Below are 23599 nucleotides of genomic sequence, written 5' to 3' on the forward strand. Positions count from 1 at the left end.
CTACTAATGCAGGTCGCACGTCGCCCGAACCGTCTCTTAGCACGGCGCGATCTCTGAAACTCTGCTGTTGGTGGGGTCATTGACAGACCTTAGACAATGAGAGCTGTATGTGAAGCTGAAAGCAATGCAAGAGTTCACTCGGGACAATTTAGGAGTGATGAACTTGACTGTCACAACGCAGTGCAGTCCACATGCAGAGTGTTAACGTCAGAATGTTGCGCTTGGGGCACGTTGAGTAACGGTGAAGGACGGTAATGTGCGCCGCAAACATGATTGCAATCCCATGCGGAAGTAACCATGTCCCAGGTATAGGGAGATGTGTGCGACTTTGGGTTGTGCAACATTGAGAGTGGCTGAGCGTATGCACATTTGTCCACCATGCCATCACAACAGACGAGAAAATTAGCACAAAATGTGATTAGACAGGCTTCTAAAAGGCGGTAGAGATACTGATAATCTGAATTTCAATTGGAATAAAACTTGGAACAATTTAACCTTACTACGGCGAACCGCTGAGTAATGCAGAAGCTACAGAGCGTAAATGCTAGGGTTATTATCTAATGGGACTGCCACGGGATGAAGCCATGAAGCGTGGAATTACTTTGGGGGAGTTGATAGTAACCAATTGAGACTTATGTGAGCGCAAGCAGTGCAGTCCGCACCTGCAGGGCATCAGAGATATGTTGGCTTGGGGAGTTGATAGAACAATTGAGACTTATGTGGGCCCAAGCAGTGAGCAGTGCACCTGCGCGAGCATAAAATGTGTGTGCCGGGGCCTGGTTCATAAGGAAGGAATCTCGTGGTGGTAATAAGATAATCCACATTAACCCGAGGACCTACTAAGGTCGCCGGCCGCAACACGTGCGCGCACTCTGGCGGAAGCGTCGATGTTCGCTTTGGGGAGTATGATGACATTGAGTTGTGGTGCGTAGATGCGATCCACGGAGGCTTCAAATGTGGACTAGGGAACCGTCACTGTCACCTGTGAAGTGGAAACAAGATGCATCACTGGAAACGCATAAAATTGCTCCTGCGCTCTGAGCAGAGTTCTGTATAAGTAATAATCCTTCAGACTACTGCTGACGCAAGCGATGGTAAACTAGAAATGGAACTTGAGCTTGAGTAACAATTATTATTCAGGCCAGTGGTGCATGTCAGACTGCAGGCATTTAGAGTTGATAGCATACATGTGAGACATTATGTAGTAAGCAAGCAGTACAGAGTCGATTATCCCGGGCGACAGATATTTTTTGAGTTATAAACCATACGACTAGCTGCGCACAGTGTCCGCACCGCGAAGCCAAACAGATTCTTTGGGTTGAGAGTAACCAGAGAATTATTGTGAGAAAGCGTCTTGAGTGCACACTCAAGCCATGTTGGCTGGAGTGATGCGGGTGAGACTAGGACATAGCAAGTCATCCACTGAGAGACAAATGTGTTTAACGGGGAGTGCAATGAGCTTTGTGAGACAATTTAACATTTAGGCGCAGAGCATGAGGCGCTGTCACTGCCCTGCAGGGAGAAAATGTTGACTTTGGGGAGTTGATAGTAACCAATTGAGACTTATGTGGCACAAGCGATGCAGTCACACTGCGAGCGTAGAATGTTGGCTGGGGGTAGTAAGTAACCAATTGAGACTTATGTGGGCGAAGCAGTGCGAGTCCCACCTGCGGAGCGCAAAATGTGTTCTGGGGAGTTGATAGTAACCAATTGAGACTTATGATGCGCAAGCAGTGCTGGAGTCCCTACTGCGAGCGCAAAATGTTCTTTGGGGGTTGATAGTAACCAATTGGAACTTGTGTGGCGCAAAGCGAGTGAGTCACCTGCAGGAGCGAAATATTGGCTTTGGGGAGTTGATAGTAACCAATTGAGACTTATGTGGGCGCAAGCAGTGAGTCCACTCGTGAGAACGCAAAATGCTGGCTTTGGGGGAGTTGATGGTAACCAATTGAGACTTATGTGGGCGCAAGCATGCGAGTCCGCACCTGCGGAACGCAGAATGTTGGCTTTGAGTTGATAAGTAATTAGGACATGTGGCGCAAACAGTGCAGTCCACACTGCAGAGCGAAAATATAGCTTTGGGGAGTTGATAGTAACCAATTGAGCTATGTGGGCACCAAGCAGTGCAGAGTCACTGCCTGAGGACCAAAATCTACAATTTGGGGAGGTTGATAGTAACCAATTGAGACTTATGTGGGCGATAACAGTGAGTCCACACTGCAGCGCAATAGAATTTGGCTTTGGGGAGTTGATAGTACCAATTGAGAACTTATGTGGGCGCAAGTCAGAGTCCACACCTGCGAGAACGCAAAATGCTAGCTTTGAGTTGATAGAACCATGAGACTTATGTGGCGCAAAGTGTAGTCCGCACTGCGAGAGCGTCAAATGCCAGTTGGGGGTGATAGTAGCATGAGACTTATGTGGCGCAAGCAGTGCAGTGCACTGCGAGCGAAATGTTGGCTTTGGGGGTTATAGTAACCAATTGGCCTATGTGGCAAGCAGTGCAGTCCGCATCTGCGTCGCAGCGAAGAATGTTAACTGGGGGTTGATTAGCAAACTTTAGAGACTTATGTGGGCGCAAGACAGTGCAGGTCCCGCACTGCAGAGCGCAAAATGTTGGACTTTGGGAGTTGATAGCAGCAATTGAGACTTATGTGGGGCGCAAGCGTGTGGTCCACACCTGCCGAGGCACGAAAATGTTCTTTGGAGTTGATAGTAACCAGCTGGTTATGTGGGCTGCAAGCGAGTCCCGCCCTGCGAGCGCAAAATGTTGACGGGGAGTTGATGTGTATAGTGAGACTTATGTGGAGCGCAAGCAGTGGAGTCCACCTGCAGGAGCGCAAAATGTTGAGCTTTGGGGGGAGTTGATATTAACCAATTGAGACTTGTGAGCGCAAACAGTGCAGTCCGACCTGCAGGAGCATAAATGTGCACTTTGGGGAGTTGATAGTAACCAATTGAGACTTATGTGGACGCAAGCAGTGCGAGTCCGCACCTGCGGGAATAGAATGTTGCTGGGGGAGTTGATAGTAACAATTGAGACTTATGTGGCAAGCTGATGCAGTCCCGCATCTGCAGGACTAGAATTTGGGGGGAGTTGATAGTAACCATGAGACTTGTGGGCGCAAGCAGTACCAGTCCACTGCAGAGAGCGTAAAATGTGCTTTGAGTTAGTAAGCAATTGAGACTTGTGGCAAAGCGATGCAGTCCACCTGCGGGAGCCATAAAATGTTAACTGGGGTTGATAGAACCAATTGAGACTTATGTGGGCACAAGCAGTGCAGTCCGCACTGCGGACGCAAAATGTGGCTTTGGGGGAGTTGATAGTAGCCATTGAGACTTATGTGAGCGCAAGCAGTGCAGTCCGCACTGGAGCGTAGAATGTTGGCTGGGGGAGTTGATAGTAACCAATTGAGGACTTATGTGGGCGCAAGCAGTGCAGTCCGCACCTGCAGAGAACATTGAGACTGTATGGTGTAGCGCCTATCGCAGTTTTATAACACAATACTCCGCAAATCGCCCACGCGAGATTGGCTTTTAGGAAGCTTCTTGGTGTAGACTAAAGCTTGCTAAGCAGACAGTGCGATAACCTTAGGTACACGAAAATTTTCAGGGGAGTGATAGTAACAATGAGCTTGGAGATAACATTATGCGAGCCCGCAAGCGCTAATAGCGACTGCGAGAGCTACAAATTTGGCTTTGGGGGTGTGTATTGGTGGGACTTATGTGGGCATAAGCAGTCGAGTCCACCTGCAGGACGTAGAGATATTGGCTTTGGGGAGTTGATAGTACCAATGAGACTTATGTGAGCACAAGCAGTCTGAGTCCGCACCTGCGGAGCGACAAATGTTTACTGGAGGTTGTATAGCTCACCAGACTTGTGTGGGCGCAAGCATGCAGGTCCGCTACCTGCAGGAGCCAAAATGTTGCTTTGGGGGAGTTGATAGTAACCAATTGAGACTTATGTGGCGCAAGAGTGCAGTCCGCACCTGCGGAGCGCAAAATGCTTACTGGGGAGTTGATGGTAACCATGAGACTTGTGGGCGCAAGCAGTGCAGTCCACCTGCGGAAGCGTAGAATGTTGGCTTTTGGGGGAGTTATAGTAACCAATTGAGACTTATGTGGGCGCGAACAGTCGAGTCCGCACCTGCGGGAGCGTAAAATGTTAAGTGCTTTGGGGACACAGTACACTTGGTACATGTGAGCAAGCGTGCGAGGTCCGACTGCGAAAAGCGAAGAATGTTTAAGGCTTTAGGGGTGATGATAGTAAGCAATTGAGACTGATGTAAGAACAACCATTCTGAAGTCCCGCACCTGCAGAGCGCAAAATGTTGGCTTTGGGGGTGATAGTAACCAATTGAGACTTATGTGGGCGCAAGCAGTGCAGGTCGCACTGAAGAGCGCAAATGTTGGCTTTGGGGGAGTTGATGTAATAGTATGGGCAGCTTACTGCTGAGCGCAGAAATGTGCTTTGGGGGTTGATAGTAACAATTGAGACTTATGTGGGCGCAAGCGTGCAGTCGCTACCTGCAGAGCGCAAAATGTTGGCTTTGGGGAGTTGATAGTAACCAATTGAGACTTATGTGGGCGCAAGCAGTGCAGAGTCCAACCTGCGGAGCGTAGAATGAGCTTTGGGGGTAGAGTGGCCTAATTGGAGCTGGTGATGGGCACTGAAGAGTCAGGTACGCAGGCTGCAAATGTTAGCTTGGGGGAGTTGATAGTAACCAATTGAGACTATGTGGGCGCAAGCAGTGCAGTCCACACCTGAGGAAGTGCTGCTGAAATGTTATAACTAGGGGCAGTTGATATGGTGGAGACTTATGTGGGCGCAAGCAGTGCAGTCCACTCTGCGGAGTCGCAATTTGCTTTGGGGAGTTGATAGTAGAAAATTGAGACTTGTGGGCAAAGCAGTGCGAGTCCACTGCAGGAGCTAGAATGTTAGCTTTGGGGGGAGTTGATAGTAACCATGAGACTTATGGGGCGCAACAGTGCAGGTCCGCACCTGCGGAAGCGCAAAATGTGGCTTTGGGGGAGTTGATGTAAGCACCATTGAACTTAGTGGGCGCAAGCGATGCAGTCACACCTGCGGGCATAGAATGTTGGCTTTGGGGTTGATAGAACCAATTGAGACTTATGTGGCGAAGCAGTGCGAGTCCGCATCTGCGGGAAGCGAATGTTGGCTGAGGGGAGTTGTATGTCAGTGAGACTTATGTGGGCGCAAGCAGTGGAGTCCCCTGCGGAGCGCAAAATGTTGGCGCACTGGGGAGTTGATGTAACCAATTGAGACTTATGTGGCGCAAGCAGGCAGGAGTCCGCACTGCGGGAGCGCTGGAGTATTTGGCTTTGGGGGCGTTGATAGTAACCATTGAGACTTATGTGGGCGCAAGCAGTGCGAGTCCACTCTGCGGAGCGTGGGAATGTTGGCTTGGGAGTTGATAATTGGAACCTTACGGGCTGGGAAACTTATGTGAGCGCCGTGATGCAGTCCGCCTGCGGCGCAATTTGCAGCTCAGAGGTTGATGGTAACCAGCCAAGGACTGGCGGCAAGCAGTGAGTCCGCCCTGCGAAGAGCGCAAGAAGTGTTGGCTTTGGGGGAGTTGATGGCCAACCAATTTGAGACTTATGTGGGCGCAAGCGATGCAGTCGCACCTGCGAGAGCGCAAAATGCTTAGCTTTGGGGGAGTTGATAGTAACCAATTGAGACTTATGTGGGCGCAAACGAGTGCGAGTCCGACGACCTGCAGAGCGTAAGAATGTTGGCAGGGGTTGATAGTAACCGTGAGACTTATGTGGGCGCAAGCAGTGCGAGTCCATCTGCGAGCAAAATAGCGCTTTGGGGGAGTTGATAGTAACCATGAGACTTATGTGGCGCAAGCAGTGAGTCCGCACCTGCGGGAGCGTAGAATGTTGGCTTTGGGGAGTTGATAGAACCAATTGAGACTTATGTAGAACGGCGAATGCAGATAGTCCGCACTCGTGCAGGAGCGTCAGAATGTTACTTTTGGGGAGTTATTAGTATGGTGGGACTTATGTGGGCACCGACAGTGCAGGTCCGCATCTGCGGAACCGCAAATGCTGTGCTTGGGGGAGTTGATAGTAACCATTGAGACTTATGTGGGCGCAATGATGCAGTCCGCACCTGGGGCAGATGAATGTTGGCTTTGGGGTTGATAGTACCAATGAGACTTATGTGGGCCCGCAGTCGTGAGTCACACTGCAGGAGGCTAGATAATTGGCTTTGGGGAGTTATAGTAAGCAATTGAGACTTGTGGGCGCAAGCAGTGCGATCCGCACCTGCAGGAGCATAAAATGTTAGGCTTTAGGGGATGATAGTAACATTGGCGGACTATGTGGGCGCAACGGCAGTGAGTCACGCACCTGCAGGAGCAGAATGTTGGCTTTGGGGAGTTGATTGGACAATTGAGACTTATGGGCAGGCACGCCAGAAAGCGGGTAAGATCGCACTGCAGGCAGCGTAGGGAATGTTAACTGGGAGTTGATTGAGTAACCAATTTAGAGACTTTATGTGAGCGCAAGCAGTGCAGTGCACCTGCAGACGCAAAATGTTGCTTTGGGGAGTTGATAGTAGCCATGAGACTGTAGGCGCAAGCAGTGCGATTCGCTCCTGCAGAGCCTCAAATGTTGCTTTAGGGGAGTTGATGATAGTAATTGAGACTTATGTGGGCAGTGCGAGTCCACACCGAGCGCAAAATGTTCTGGGGGAGTTGATAATTGGAGACTTATGTGGGCGCAAGCAGTGCAGATCCACTGCGGAGGCGCAGAATGTTGGCGGAGTTGATAGTAACCAATTGAGGACTTATGTGGAGCGCAAGCAGTGCGAGTCCACCTGCGAACGTAAAATGTTAGCTTTGGGGGTTATATGACTGAATACAGGGACTTATGTGGGCGCAAGCAGTGCGGAGTCCGCACCTGCGGAAGCGCAAAATGTTGCTTTGGGGTTGATAGTAACAATGAGACTTATGGGGCGCAAGCAGTGCGAGTCACCTGCGGAAGCGCAAAATGCGTAGCTTTGGGGAGTTGATAGTAACCATTGAGATCTTATGTGGAGCGCGATGCAGGTCCGCCTGCAGGAAGCGAAAATGTTTTGGGGAGTGTGTAGTAACCAATTGAGACTTATGTGGCGCAAGAATGCAGGTCCACCTGCAGGAGCGAAATGTTAGCTTTGATTGATAATCACATTACAGACTTATGGAAGCAAACGATGCAAGAGTCCGACACCTGCGGGAGCGTAGGAATGTTGGCTTTGGAGTTGATGTAACCCTTGAGATTATGTGGCGCAAGCAGTGCAGTCCACTGCAGGCGCAAAATGTTGGCTTTGGGGAGTTGATAGTAACCAATTAGAGAGACATGTGGGCGCAAGCAGTGCAGTCCGCTCCTGGAGACGCAAATGTTAGCTTTGGGGGAGTTGATAGTAACCAATTGGGGACTTGTGTGGGCGCAAGCAGTGCGAGTCCGACCTGCGGGCAAATGTTGGCTTTGGGGGAGTTGATAGAACCAATTGAGACTTATGTGGGCGACAAAGGTGCGAGTCCGCACCTGCAGGAGGCGCTAGAATGTTGGCTTTGGGGGAGTTGATAGAACATTCTTGAGACTTATGTGGCGCAGACAGTGCGAGTCGCATCTGGGGAGCGCAAAAATGCTGGCTTTGGGGAGTGAAGTAACCACGATGAGACTTATAGTGGCAGAAAGCAGCCTGCAGCACGTGGGCAGGCAATAGAATGTTGGCTTTGGGGAGTTGATAGCAACTAATTGAGACTTGCGGGCGCAAGAACAAGCAGTCGGTCCCCCTGCGGGAGCCAAAATGTTGAACTTGGGGAGTTGATAATAACCAACTAAGACTTTAGCGGCGCAAGCGTCGAGTCCGCACCTGCGGAGCGAGAATGTTGGCTTTGCGGTTAGTGGTAACACTGAGACTTATTCGGCGCAAGCAGTACGCACGGTCCTGCGAGGAACGCGTAGAATGTTGGCTGGGGAGTTGATAAAGTAATCCACTGAGACTTATGTGGGCGCAAGAACAGTGCAGTCGCACCTGGGGGCAGGCGTAGAATGTTGGCTTTGGAGGAGTGATGTAACCAATTGAGACTCTAGTAGGGCGCAAGCAGTGCGGAGTCCGCATTCTGCGAAGCGCAAAATGCTGGCTTGGGGAGTTGATAGTAACCAATTGAGACTTCATAGTGAGCGCAAGCAGATGAGTCCACCTGCGAGGAAGCGTGAATGTTAGCTTAGGGGAGTTGATAGTAACCATTGAGACATGGGCGCAAGAGTGCGGAGTCCGCACGCGAGGAGCGCAAATAGTTGGCTTTGGGGGAGTTGATAGTAACAATTGGAGACTTGTGGGCGCAGCAGCGTGCAGTCTCGCATTGCAGGAGCCAATGCACAATGGGGGAGTTGAGAACCAATTGGAGACTATAGCGGGCGCAACAGTGCAGTCCACTGGCTTGGAGATGCGTAGATGTTGGCTTTGTGGAGTTGATAGTAACCAATTCGAGACTGTAACTGGGCAGAAACAGTGCAGTCCTGATTCCTGCGAAACATTTTAAGAGATATGTGAAAGTGATGGCGGCATGTCGCACACTATTTTTGCTACACACATACACGCTCATCCCACGCAAATCGCTCCAAACAGACGAGAAAAAATTGTATTGAGAAAGACTGAGTTGCAGAACTAAACATTAAAGCAGGACAGTAGACTGAATAACCCAGAAATGTCACGAAAGAAAATGTTTCAGGTGATAGTAAATGAACTTTAGGAGGCAATTAAACACTTCTTGCCGGAACCAGGAGACCCGTCTGAGCGCTTGTTGTGGCGCCTACAGGGGTAAAATGTTGGCTTTGGAGTTGATAGTAGCCAATTGGGGACTTATGTGGGCACCAAGCGATACAGTCCCGCACCTGCGAACGTAAAATGTTTAACTGAGGAGTTTATAGTAACCAATTGGAACCCATGTGAGCACCAAGCAGTGCAGAGTCCACCTGCGGGAGCGCAAAATGTTAGCTTTGGGGGAGTTGATAGTAACCAATTGAGACATGTGGGCGCAAGCAGTGCGAGTCCGCATCTGCAGGGCATAAATGCTGGCTTTGGAGTTGATAGTATGAGTGAGACTTATGTGGGCGCAAACGTGCAGTCCACCTGCAGGGAAGCGAAGAATATTGGCTTTGGGGAGTTGATAATGTAATTAGGACTTATGTGAGGCGCAAGCAGTACGAGTCCACTGCAGGAAGCTTAGAATGTACGGCTTTGGGGGAGTTGATAGTAACCAATTGAGACTTATGTGGGCGCAAAGCAGTACGAGTCACACCTGCAGGAAGCGCAAAATGTTGGCTTTGGGGAGTTGATGGTAACCGAGGTGGGACATGTGGGCGCAAGCAGTGCAGTCCCGCACCTGCAGGAAGGCGTAGAATGTTGGCTTTGGGGGTTGATGGTAACCAATTGGACATGTGGGCGCAGGCAGTGCAGGTCCGCACCTGCGGGAAACAGAATGTTGGCTTTGGGGGAGTTGATAGTAACAATTGGACTTGTAGGCGCAAGCCAGTGCAGGTCCGCATCTGCGGGAGGCCGCAAAATGCTGGCTTTGGGAGTTGATAGTAACCAATTGGAGACTTATGGGGGCAAACAGTTTGAAGTCACCTGCAGGAAACGTAGAATGTTGGCTTTGGGAGTTGATAGTAACAGGTGAGACTTGTATGGGCGCAAGCAGTGCAGTCACCTGCGAGCAATAGAATGTTAGCTTTGGGGAGTTCATAGTAGCCAATTGGAGACTTATGTGGGCGCAAGCAGTGGGAGTCCACACCTGCAGGAAACGTAGAATGTTAGCTTTGGGGGAGTTGATGGCCTTATTATGGTCCACACCTGCAGGGCAATGAGAATGTTAACTTTGGGGAGTTGATAGTAACAATTGAGACTTATGTAGGCACAAGCGTGCAGAGTCCACTGCAGAGCGCAAAAATGTTAACTTTGGGGGAGTTGATAGTAACCAATTTAAGAGACTTATGTGGGCGCAGCAGTGCAGTCCGCATCTGCGGGGCTTTAGAGACTGTGAGGGAGTGTGCGGCCGTATCCCTTTTATATTTTTTTGTACCCATACACGCTCACATCCACAAATCAACTCAAACAATTGAGAAAAAAAATTGCATTTTAGAAGAAACTTCTTGGTTGTAGACCAAGCTTGACTAGAAAAGCAGAAGGACAGTAGGGCTGGAACGTACACACGGTCAAACAGGTTGAAGCCAACATTGACTCCACCTCTCTCAATTGTTCAAACATCATCAGTTTACCAACAGCGGCACGAACAATCAATTTATTCGACCCAACAATATCACACACGAACGACCGATGCGACAACGAGCACCAACCAACAAAATATGGAGGTTTGTGCAACTTCACCACAAATGCTCCAAACATGTTCAGCGAACCTTGACTACACCACCCCGACAACTCAAACCAAAATCAAACCGTTTAATGTTTTCAACCAGGCCGCCAACCTGTCAAATGGTTGTTTGAACAACTTCACACGTTCAAAACAAAGCAGCAACCAGAAGCAACGGTTTCTTGGGGGCGGAGTCAATGTTCGTCAAACTGCTTGGCTAATTAATTGTACGTTGCAATAATGTGATTCAATAATTCAATTAAATCAAAATTCCAGTTCGAGACAGCAACACGTCGGACGTGTTTTTGCTCGTTTTTTTCGAAGTGTTTTCTTTCTTTCGCTTCGTTTTCGCTTGTCGCGTTGGCTTATTTTCTCCCGGACCCGTCATGGGAGACTCGGTGCCGATTCGTCCTGGAAAAGTGCCTAAGCGCACTGCTCTTGGAGGCGCGGGTAACCCTCCAAGCAGTTTTGCAGAGACACGTTTCTCGCCGTTGCCGCTTGATACGCCGGCAATCCGCCGAAAAGAGGAAGAAGCAGCAATCGCAGCTGCGCAGGTGCAACCGGAGCGGAAGGAGAAGTGCCCGCCCGTGTTTGTGAAGGGCGATCCGCCATTTACGCCCAAAATTCGCCAGCTGATCGCTAAGGGCTGAAATGCTTTCGGCTCTGCAGCGAGGGCGTGAAAGTGATGCCGGCCACAGGGACCATCATCAATCGTCGTGGAGTTCCTCGAGGTCCAGGTATGAGTACTACACTGCGACCACCGGCACGAAGCCGCTCAGGCTTTGCTGCGAGGACTTCACGACATGAAGGAGGAAGAGCTCAAGCAGAGCTTGAAAGTTGCGGACTGAAGCCGGTACCGTCCACAGATCGCTCGTCACGACAAGGCGAGGAAATATCGCGACCACTTTACCTGATCCATCTGGAGCACGCTCCATACCTGGAAGGACCAGCTGGTTGGCGTTATAATTACACCGTCGTTGACTGGGGAGCGATATCGGCCAGTGCACCGCGATGCACGCAATGCCAACTGCTTCAATTTCGGGCACGGCACCAGGAACTGCCGCATAAGCCGCGCTGCAACAAGTGTGGCAACCCCATCCGACGACGAGTGCGACAAAATGGAGGTGGCCGATCCCAGTGCGCCAACTTGGCGACAAACATCGGCCAACTGCCAAAGCAGGCCGAGTTCCTAAATCGGAAGAAGGCTTCCGGACCATTCGAAGAAGAACCGTGTTCCTGTAATCAACGAGGTGAACTTTCCAGCATCCGGCTCCCGTCTGTGATTCCAATACTCCCACCGCTACAGCCGCACAAGCTGGCAGCGGCAGCTGCATCGGTCCAAGCTCCAGCATCTCGGCACCATCCACCAGCGGATGCTTCCTCCTCCTGGGTTCCGTCGGCAGTCGGAGAACGAAGCCTCCACCGGAAGAATCTGCCCGCTGTACACTCCAGCACACTGATGCCGATCTTCGCGCAGCTCGCCCTCGACTGCGCGGCTGCACCCGATTCGACCAGGTCTTCACCTGGCATGTTCATCATTGAAAATGGCTGCTAGGTGGGCCTGGTCACTAACGCTCTGCTCGCTAAAGAGCAAACAATCGAGCTGAAGGATTTCCTTGAGGAGAAGCGTGGCGTTCATCACCGAAACGCACCTAAAACCGGGGTGAACTCAACATCCCGACTTCCGCATCGTGCGACTCGACCGGCCGACCAGGGAGGTGGTGCCATCGCTCTTCGCTCACATCAACTGCGTCTGCTTCCAAGCTTCCAGCTCAGTGTCTCGAGGCCATCGGTGTCGAAATCCACTTCGTCGCACAATCGCGCTCATGCGGCGTACTGTCCAACGCAAGCCAAAGCCGGCGATGATCATCGGCTGCCCTTCGGAGGACATCGTCAAGCTGACGCGGAGGCAAACGTATATCATTGCCGACGAATGCCAAACATCAAGCCTGGGGCAACAGTCGCGGCAATCGAAACGGCACCATCTGGAGCAACGACTGGAGGAAGGCCACTACACGATCCTGAGCCCGGATTCCCCACTCGGCTGAGTCGGTGGTCCACGCAACGCTCGACCCTGCATAACAAACCTGAGTGACCACGTCTCGCAGCCGGTTGTACCAGGAGCTCAGTTCGGATCACTATCCGGTGGTGGCGGAACTGGGCTCCTCGGTCAATCGGCACCAGCAGTTACGCGGAACTACCACGAGTGAACAGCTTGGTTCCAGCGGTGCGTCGATAACACCGTCGACTACGAGGTGCGTCCGGAGACGCCGGAAAGTATCGACCGCCAGCTGTGCGCTATCGAGGAGGCGATCACGGCGGCCCGAGCAACACGTACCGACGGCTCGGCAAAACCTAACATCGATACACTCACCAAAGATTTGATTCGATTGCAGATGTCACTCGCAGGCAGTTTCAGCGTACTGGACTGCCTGAGCTTAAGGCACGCTGCAATATGTTGCTGCCACGTATCATAATAAGCACAATTATGGGCTTCGTGGCCGTGTGGTTAGTGACGTCAGTTGTCTAGATGTAAGTGTTCAGTCTGTGCAACATCCGGTGATTCTGTCTTCTGTCTTTATAAACGCATATAGATGTGGATTGATGAAAAAATGTAATATATTCCCATGAAGTGCTACTTGGATCTCTCTAATGTATAACACTTTATGCATTTATTACATAGTGTATTTATTACACGAGAAAGTACCATTACCGCAAGGCGGTTTATTAATTTTGTTTTAGCTTAACTTAACTGTACATGCGTAAATGGTTGCACTACGATCCAAGTGAATAGAGGTTAGGATTTACCACCTATTCTCAAAGTACACGTTTCAGCAGATAACAAATTGAGATCAATAATGGAGCTGCGGCCAAGTCCTTGCAGTCAGTTGGAAAATGAGAAGAATCTTAGTGTGGATTTATTGTGGAAGCTACTAGGAGACCGAGAATACCTCTGCATCTCCACAATTACCACGGAAAGGAAGTTTTGTTAATTGGGTAGGGTAGATAAAACTGAAGCATAGGTCGAGGATTTACCAAGGAAGTGAATATAGTCCAAAGCCACTTTAAAAATAGGAACGAGCCTGGGATCGAACCCACGATCTCCTTGCTTGTAAGAGAAAAGCGGCAGTAACTAGACCACCGATAAAAAGTTATTGATTCGCCATACACACCATAAGCAAGCAAAGCATGCATTTGCATGCTCGTGTAATACCTATATTGTGTAGAATCACCCTATAATCAAAATAAAGATCATAAAACCAAATATTTCATATATTAAGATCATCTATATATATAAAATGAAATGGTCTGTGTTCGTATCCACATAACTCGAAAACGGCGGAATGGATTTTCTTCATTCCTTCGGCAAATATGTTCATGCAAAATTCCGAGTAAGGTTGTGCAAATCGTGAAAACTTAAAATCAGGATTCGTATGGAAATTTCACATAAGCATTTTCGCCTACTACGCAGAACAACGTCTACCGGGTCGACTAGTAATATTATAAAGAATAACTTACGACAACTTTACGCCAATTAGCTGTATCATGCCGCCGATGTCCCAGAATTCCAAGGGTTCTACGACCATGCTGCTATACTGCTGCCGCTGATAAACGATCCTTTTAAACGAATTGTCGTGCACGTGATATGCACTCCGCTAGACAAAACAGAAAATTTCCACTCTTACACATTGTGAAACTCTCGACGATCAAGAGTGCCAGTCACTTAATCGCACCAACACGCACTATAAAATTCTTTCAAACTTCGGGAAAATTCTTCTGATCGAACTGGCGTGCTAAGCAATAGCACGTTGCAACACACATTAATCACGTAAATATTTTCTCCTGCACAAAGCATAAATCAGCATAAATCTTATTAACACAGCAGGAAAACACTTTTGCACTTCGCATTGGTGCGCCAAGCACCAACATTATTTCTGCTAAATTAAGCAAGTATAACATTTTCCTTATATAACTTAAATAACTCATAGGCATTAGCTGGAATTGACGTGCCGTTCAACAGCGATCCACTTTGCGAATAATGCCTGATCACATCACAATACTCCTGGACGAAGGAACGTGCAAATTCACCCTAATTTATAAAGAACAATGAACCAATACGAACTTCAAAACATGTTCTCGATAACAAAACACTGAAGAAGTTACCAAGTTTTAACCGAAAAACTAAATTTACACATTTACAGTTGTGTAAATTGTGTAATTTATTGGAAATCTCTAGATGAATGTTTGGAGGAATTTCATATAAAATTTCTTAAAAGATTTTTTGTGCAATTCATGAAGCATTTTTGGAAGAAATCTCTGGGTAGCTTCGGGCGGAATTCCTAAGGGAGTTTGTTAGAGAATTCTTGGGAATTGTCGGGAAATTTCTGAAGGAATTTCGAGGAATTTTCTTTAAAAGTTTTGAATTAATTTTCGAAGGATTGTCTGGGATAATTGACGGAGAAATTCCTGAATAAATTTCCGGACGAGTTCTAGGGAAACTTCTACAGAATCTCTTGGGGGAATATACTTGTGGAATTTAAGGATTATAAATTTCCGGAAGAATGTTCGAAGGAATTCTTTAGCAGGATGTCTTGAGTGAATTGATTAGGTGTTTCTGGAAGAATTCCTGATAGAATTTCCGGAGAAATACCAGGACTTTGTGTAGAAATTTACGGAGGAAAATTTGGATAAATTTCCAAAAGAAATTCATGAATATTTTTCGAACAAATTTCAAGAAAAGAAAAGAAATTTCGAAATTTTTTTGGAGCATTTTGATTTTCCATTTAATAGTACACTTATGCATTTAGCCTTTAAAACTATTTTGACGTTTTTAAAATATTATCTTCTGTGATCTTCGTATGCCTTTGCCATTGGTACCTTTTACCTTAAACAGCTATAAATATTTGTTAACAAAACATATATGTATTTGAAATTCTAATTTGTAGATTTTATATTGATATTTCAGGGCCACTTTGTGATTTTATGGCGTACAAGATTTAATAAACAAAGATTCATAGGCGTTGCCAGATTTCGAGTAGAGGGGGGGCAATTTTTTTAGGTCTTCTAATCATTTAAATTTATTTAAAATTATTAACGAACTAATTCCATCCAATTTATACAGAAATTATACCTTAAATGGAATCATCAATGGAATTTTCGGAGGAATTCTTAGATCAATTACCGAAGAGATCCTGAAAGAATTCCAGTGGAAACTTCAAAATTTTCCTTGAGAGATCCTGGAAATTTCTCCTGGAGTTCCTGTGGAATTCGTCCAGGAGTTCCATCGGCAGTTACTTCCAAGAATTCCTCCAGGATTTTCTCGGAGAATTATTTAGTTCCTACGGGAGTTCCTCTGAATATATAGAGAATTTCCTCCGGGAAATCATTCAGGCTTTCTTTCTAGAATTCATTTAGGCTTCTTCAGGAATTTATAAAGAAATTCCTCCAGAAGTTCCTCCGAGAATTTCTCTGGGAGCTCCTCAGGGAATTCTCCGGGAAGTCCTCTGATGATCATAATGATAATCCAGCTACATACTCCTACAAAGGTTTAAGCTAGACGAGATTTATCTATTAGATGAATTCTCCAAGATTTTTTCTGAGTTCTCCGGGGTTCCTCTGAAAGTTCTAACGGGAGTTTCTTCACAAATTCTTCCAGGAGTTACTTGAGAACTCCTCCGAGAGTTCCTCCTGCAATTCATCCGGGAGTTTCTCCGGGAGTTCCTGTGGAAGTCCACCAGTGTGTTCTTTCGCCAAATTCTCCGGGAGCTCCACCAGTAGCTCTTCCAGGAAATCATTCAGGCTTTTTTTCAGGAAATCATTTAGGCTTACTTCACAAATATAACTGGAAATTCCCTCCCCTGGAAGTTCTTCCGATAGTTTCTCTGGGAGGTCCTATAGGAATTCTTCTAGGAGTTCCTCCTGAAATTCCTCTGGGAGTTTCTCCGGCAGTTCCTTCGGGAAATCCTCCGGGTGTTTTTATGAGGAGGAACTTCCAGAGTAATTTCCGGAGGAATTCCAGGGGAAATTTCCAGAAGAATTCTCGGAGGAACTGTCGGTGGAACTTCTGGAGGAATTTCTTCGAGAGCTACAGGAAGGATTTCCGGAGGAAATTCTGGAGGATCTCTCGAAAGAACTCCCTGATAAACTTCCGTAAGAATTCCAGGAGGTACTCCTGGAAGAATTCTTAAGGGACCTTCCGGAGGAACTCCCAAAGAAATTCTCGAAGGAACTTCTGGAGGAATTTGTAGATAAATTCCTAAAGAAAGCCTGAATAAAATCCCGGAGGGATTACTGGTGGAACTCCGGAGGAATTTTCAGAGGAACAGCCGGTGTAAAACTCGAAATTGAATTTCTTGAGGAGCTTCCGAAATCCCATTTCCCGTGAAATTCCTGCCAAATATCTTCCAGGAATTCCCTGTGAAGTTCCTGGGGAGATTCCTGGAGGAATTCTTAGAAAACCCCTTGGAGGAGCTTCCAGAGGAACTCCCTGTTAGCACTTCCGGAGGAATTCCTGAAATAATTATTGGTGAAGTTCCTGAAGGAATTTCCGGTGTAATATCTGAAGAAATTCCAGGAACAATAGCAGGAGGAATTGATGGAGAAATTCCTGGATGGAATCTTGAAAGTATTTGCAGATGAATTGCTGAAGTCCTGGGGTTTCTTTAGAAGAAATTCCTGGAAGAACTCTTGGAGGAACTCTTAAATTAATTTCCGAATAAAATTCTGGAGTAAATTCCGTGTGAAGTCCGGAAAGAATTTAAGGACGATTCCACGGAAAAAAATCCCGTAGAAATTCCTGAAGGAATTCCTGGAGAAGTACCTGAAGGAAATCCCGAAAAATACTTGGAAGAACTTCCGGGGAAATACTTGGATGAATTCCTGGAGAAATTCCTAAAGAATTTTCTAGAGGAATTCTTGCATGTTATTCTGAAGTAATTGCGAAAAGAATTCCAGAATTAAATCCTAGAGGATTTCGCTATGTAATTTATGTAGGTATTCCTAGAAAAAATCATGGAAGTTATCCCGGAGGTATTAAAGGAAGAGATAGGTACTCCCGAAGAAGTTCCTAGCAGAATTTCCTAAGGATTTTTTTTATAGATTTACAAGTGAAATTATGGAGCGAAGCTGGAGGATTTCTGTCATAAATTTCTGAAGAAACTTCTGGAGGAATTATGGGAGGAAGTTCCGTATGTATTCTTGAAGGAACTCTCGAATGGATTCCTGAAATAAATACCGTAGATTTTTCTGGAAGAATAGCTGAAGAAATGTCTGAGAAGAAAAGAAATCTTCAAGGAATTTCCTTATGAATTTCATAAACAAAAATTAGTGAAGGGTTTCTATATAATTTTTAGGAGGAATTACAATTATATGAGAAGGATTTTCGAACGATTTCCAGAGGAATTCGTGGACAACTTTCCGGAGGAATATATGAAGTTCCCGGGGATTTTCTAGAAGGATTTCTTGTAGAAACATATTATTTTGTAGGAGGTAGAGAAAAGGAAAATATCGCCTCAAGTATGAAAACCTCAAGGAGAAAACGAGATAACGACAAAGTAGATGAAATAAAAAAACGGTTCATGAATTTCTTAGTGAACACCTAGAAAGTCTTAAGAAAACCACTAGATAAGATTTAAAATTAGGTTGGATTATAAATTATGTACGGATCTTCAGATCTGATGACCAGATAAATACCACGTTTTGATTCACTTCAAATTTGTTTCATTTTTTAATGAACCATTGGTATAAATTAGACTAATGATTTGAAAGGTTAACCGCCAAAATTTAGTCCTTCTGATTCTTTATGTACATATATAGCTATAGATGTGGACGAGGAATCCGAATGAATACATTTTGGCTGTTACGCCCTTTTCAAATGTTGATCTAGAAATATCAAAATCTTAGCAATGAAAATATAGGTTACTTGGTTGTTTGCTTGATTTTCGTCAGCTTCAATGCGCTAAATTTAAATGTTTTCAAACCAGACGCGCCCGACGTTGTGACACTGATAATTTAGGACATTTAGTACAACAATGCGTTACGCGTCACACACTATTGCGCTACTATTGTACAATAGCAACGCACTATTGTAATCCAGCCTTGACCAACTGAGGACATAAGAGACTATTCGGCAATCCTATGGTCCAGCTAGCTAATGGGTTTTCCACAACATAAAAAAACTCACAATCACTTCACGGAATCCTGCATACCCTAATAAGTTTTTGGGAACCTTTCGAAGTTCAACCACCTATTTCTGAATATGGTTGGATCATGTGCACATTAGGGTGGCTCAAATTAGTAAGGGAAAAACTTTTTTCAATTTTTTTGATGGGCCGCCCTCTTATTCGGTTCTGTTTGATGCCCTGATGCTCTGGACAAAATTTCAGCCAAATCGGTCAACGTTTGGGCAGTGCTAAACTCGTTGGAAGTTTATATGCAAAAATGTATGCAGAAACATCCAAAAACAGTGAATTGCAGTTGGACGGCACAACTTACGATGAAGAACTATGATACTCATTCAGATCTTGAAGAATTTAATACAGAATGTTATGCAGAAAACCGCGAGAAGATTAGAGTTTGCCTGGTTAAGTTATTAGCATTTCTCTGAAGTGGGGTTTGAGCAAATTTCGTTTCTTTTACCTTTGAAAAGAAATAAATTCACCCCTACAACACTCCAGTAAAATGCTAATATCTTTGCCTAAAAAACTCTAATCTTCTCGCGGTTTTCAGCATAACATTCTGTATTTAATTCTACAAGAACTGAAGGAGTATCATGGTTCTCGATCGTAAATTGTACCGTCCAACTGCAAATCACTGTTTTTGGATATTTCTGCATACATTTTTCCATATAAACTTCCAACGAGTTTAGCACTGCCCAAACGTTGACCGATTTGGCTGAAATTTTGTCCAGAGCATCAGGGCATCAAATAGAACCGAATAAGAGGGCGGCCCATCAAAAAAATTGAAAAAGTGTTTTTTGAGCCACCCTAGTGCACATGTTTAGGGAAATTCATTTCAGTACCCGTTCAATCTTTAAACCGTTTAGGGGGGGCGACGAACCCCCGGCCCTCCTCTAGCTACGCCCTTGCAAACATTGAAAAGTAATCTGGGAAATTAGGCACTTTCTGAAAAAAAATACGGTATCCGACAAGACGAGCCTTTCATTGTCAGATAAGGGTATTAGTTTTGTAGGAAATCGTATACATTTCTAGCATGAAAAGTCGAATGTCCACATGGGAGACACTTTTTCAATACCCACTAATTCGCTAATGTGTAGGCTAGTTTTGTATTTCTTGCAATATTTTCACCTCAGCACGATGGGCAAAGCTATTTTCTTTAGATCTCTGCTAAAAAATCCAGTATAGATGTCAGTATGGCTTTGTAATAATCGAGAGAGAAAGTAATCAAAAAGAGTTTCTTTTTTTTTGAACATACGACGTTTTTAAAAATCATGCTAGATTTAATGAATTTGATGAAATCGAATTGCTTTAATGTGTAAAACAAGTTCTCATCAGAGATGAACCTCGGACTGCAAGTCTTTAGAAGGGTTCGTACACTATTTACATAACGCGAAAATTGACTATTTTCAATCCCCATCAGCCCCCTCGTAGTGTTTGATAAAAGAGTTCTCAAATTGGAGACGAGCCAGCCTCGGGCTGAAAGTCTCCCTAATAAAGACAATAAAAAAACCGTCTAAGACGAATTAAGTACTGTCCATTTAATTCCACCAGTTAATTTTCGTTATCTTTGCAGATACGTATTTCGACCACAACTGTGTGGTCGTCTTCAGTGTCTTGTACTTGACTCGACAAGACACTGAAGACGACAACACAGTTGTGGTCGAAATACGTATCTGCAAAGATAACGAAAATTAACTGGTGGAATTAAATGGACAGTACTTAATTCGTCTTAGACGGTTTAATACATTCCACTAAACGAGCTTAATATATTTTTCCAATAAAAAAAGTTCTAAAATTTAAATAGTTCGTATCGTTCAGGCAGATACCCTCCCACCCCCTAATGCGTTATCTAAGTTGTGAATGAGCCGTTACTGAAAAAACATTCTCACCGATTTACACCGCACCGTACCTATAGTACGACTGTCGACCGAAGCGATTCGCTTACTTTTACCGCGACGAAAATAAGTAGGTACTTACAAAATCTACACAACACGCACCGCACTAATAAATTATTTGTCTGGCTGTCCGAAGCAGAAAAATGAACGCGCGCCCGCAACATTCAAAACCGTACTGACGAGCAAAACAAAACACGCACTAGGGTAGGAGTACCAGTGATAGTAATATTAGTATCTGTTTGATGTATATAATAATACGGAATACACTTTATGTAATCCAAGCGTTAACAAAAAGTATTTCTTTTCTACCTTTTGCTGCTAATTTTTTTACCATAATTATCTACATTAGTTTTGCCGAAAAGTTGAGAAGGACAAGGATGTTATCAATCATTTAATAATTTGCGTTTGATCATTTAGCTGAATTTAGAAGCTGAATTTCAAAATGTGTTGTATCGTGGACTAGTGTGAAGGTTTTCTACAACTCTGCCTAACGGTTCGTTGTTTGAATTCCACTAGTAGCGGAGTTATAACTATAGTTTCAGTAACTTAGACCAAATGATAACAAAATTCAAATAATTTAGTTTAAGTTACTGCAAATAGCACTATAGCTGCGTTATTAATTGAATTCTAACAACGATAGAAAAAGTTGTAGAAAAACCCTCGCACTAGAAGTTCTCCATACAGCACATTTTGAAATTCAGCTTCTGGAATGAGTTAATGACAAACTACTAAATGATCGAACGCAAATTACTAAGTGATCGATAACATCCTTGGAAAAAAGGCTTTGTGCTAATGATTACTGGTATAGTCCATTTAAAGTGGATGACACAAGTGGATGAGTAGCGATTTGGCATGTGTCTGTTTTCCACGCATGTGAGTTTAAAAACCTGATGATATTGGTGTCTCATTAGTTTATTAAAATAGGGCTCTGCACGGACGAATCTATTTCTCTTTCGTTCTTCATGAAATTTGAAATTGACTGGCCTTGTTGTTTTCTAATTTCTTAGCAGCGAAAAAGAGACAAAGCAGTCCGTGCAGTGCCCTATAGCCTTAATATATCACGGATACCACCGTTATTGGTACACTGACCCTACCGATGAACTGTGTGAATGCAATCGTAGCAGCACTGACAACCAAGCGAAAGAGTACCTGTCGCCGAAACGAGAGAGTGAGTACATACCAAATGCGTGATGGGAAGTGAGTGGAAAACAGTTCTGCCGCCGCCGGACAGTTGCGAGCGTAAGCAGCTACCATCATTATCATCATCATCATTAGTAATACGCGTTGCGCTTAGAAAACACCACGTGCATCTTGCCAACCATCTCTAGAATTTGTGGTTGAGAGACATTCATGGTATTAATATGCGCCCCAGTGAATTGAAAGTCGTTCGTTCGACTTGAACGCGAATTAAGCGTCTTATAACAATTTTAGCAACATCAAGTAGAAAATGTCACACTTTTGACATGCCAATGGGTCGATCAATTCACTTGCCCAATTCAAACTTAATTTTAGAGTTATGTTTCAAATAACAGATCCTCATTGTTGTGCGCTTTGTTCAAAATTTGAAATTGAAAAAGAATTACTTGAAATTTTGGTGTTTTACCTTACTTTAGAAGGTTTGAATAAACAATATTAAAATCGACCAAACGTATTCCAATTATCTAGAGATGGTTAATCAAAGCCATATTTAAAATATCGATAATGACTTGTTAGATATTTCATGTGGATGTTGTACGAAATCAATATCGGTAACCAGCAGCTGTTTTCCACACCCGGACAGTGAGATATGTACTTCATGTGAGCAAATAGTTACTTTTACACCTGTTATGTTCAACTTAGAAAATTATTTAAAGTTTTTTTGTGGTATTATCTTCACAGCGTTTTTGTTCGGCATTCTTGCAACATGCCCTGTCCATTGTATCCTTCCAGCTTTGGCTCCTCCTGGATGCTGGATTCGCTGTAGAGTTGGATCAGTTCCCCACGCCAGTTGGCACTTCATGGGCTCTTGTGTGCTTTGAGTGGCACACGGTCGCTTTGCTATGGCCTGCTTGCGGACACATGTAGCTTTTTGTAGATCTTGTAGCATTTTGTAGATTAATTGAAAAGTACTAAACTCGTCTTAGACAGTTGAAGACATTCCACAAAAAGAAGCTTAAATATTTTTTCTGGTTTTTTTGTAGATGTTTAAAAAAGCCCACTGTCAAACCACAACACGTCCTAGACAGGCGCCCTAACTGTTGTGTCGTGGGGAGGGGTCGTTAAGCCCTTGAACATTGTCCCTGCTACCCCAGCCCAGGCGGACTCTGTCGCGCTCGAAACGCTCACCACCAATCCAAAATTTGCTGCTTCACGTTTCAGGCCACCTTTTAACGTTTCAGACCACCGTACGTTGTAGGCGAATCCTCGGTCCTCCAGCACATTGACAAGTATCCGCTCCAAATGATGTTGTGAAATTTGCAGTGCCACGAACCGAGCTTCTAATCCCTAGCTCCTTAGAAATTCGCAGTTTTCGAATGTGCCCCTTAAAAACCGCCCTATGGTATCAGCGCCCCCTTAAAATATAAGCGACTAAGTAGCTCATATTTTACGACGACAGGGCTGATAGTAACCAATTGAGACTTATGTGGGCGCAAGCAGTGCGAGTCCGCACCTGCGGGAGCGCAAAATGTTGGCTTTGGGGGAGTTGATAGTAACCAATTGAGACTTATGTGGGCGCAAGCAGTGCGAGTCCGCACCTGCGGGAGCGCAAAATGTTGGCTTTGGGGGAGTTGATAGTAACCAATTGAGACTTATGTGGGCGCAAGCAGTGCGAGTCCGCTCCTGCGGGAGCGCAAAATGTTGGCTTTGGGGGAGTTGATAGTAACCAATTGAGACTTATGTGGGCGCAAGCAGTGCGAGTCCGCACCTGCGGGAGCGTAGAATGTTGGCTTTGGGGGAGTTGATAGTAACCAATTGAGACTTATGTGGGCGCAAGCAGTGCGAGTCTGCACTGCGGGAGCGTAGAATGTTGGCTTTGGGGAGTTGATAGTAACCAATTGAGACTTATGTGGGCGCAAGCAGTGCGAGTCTGCATCTGCGGGAGCGCAAAATGTTGGTTTTGGGGAGTTGATAGTAACCAATTGAGACTTATGTGGGCGCA

The sequence above is a fragment of the Armigeres subalbatus genome, chromosome 1, assembly GCF_024139115.2.
Source record: "Armigeres subalbatus isolate Guangzhou_Male chromosome 1, GZ_Asu_2, whole genome shotgun sequence".
In the NCBI taxonomy this organism is placed as follows: Eukaryota; Metazoa; Arthropoda; class Insecta; order Diptera; family Culicidae; genus Armigeres; species Armigeres subalbatus.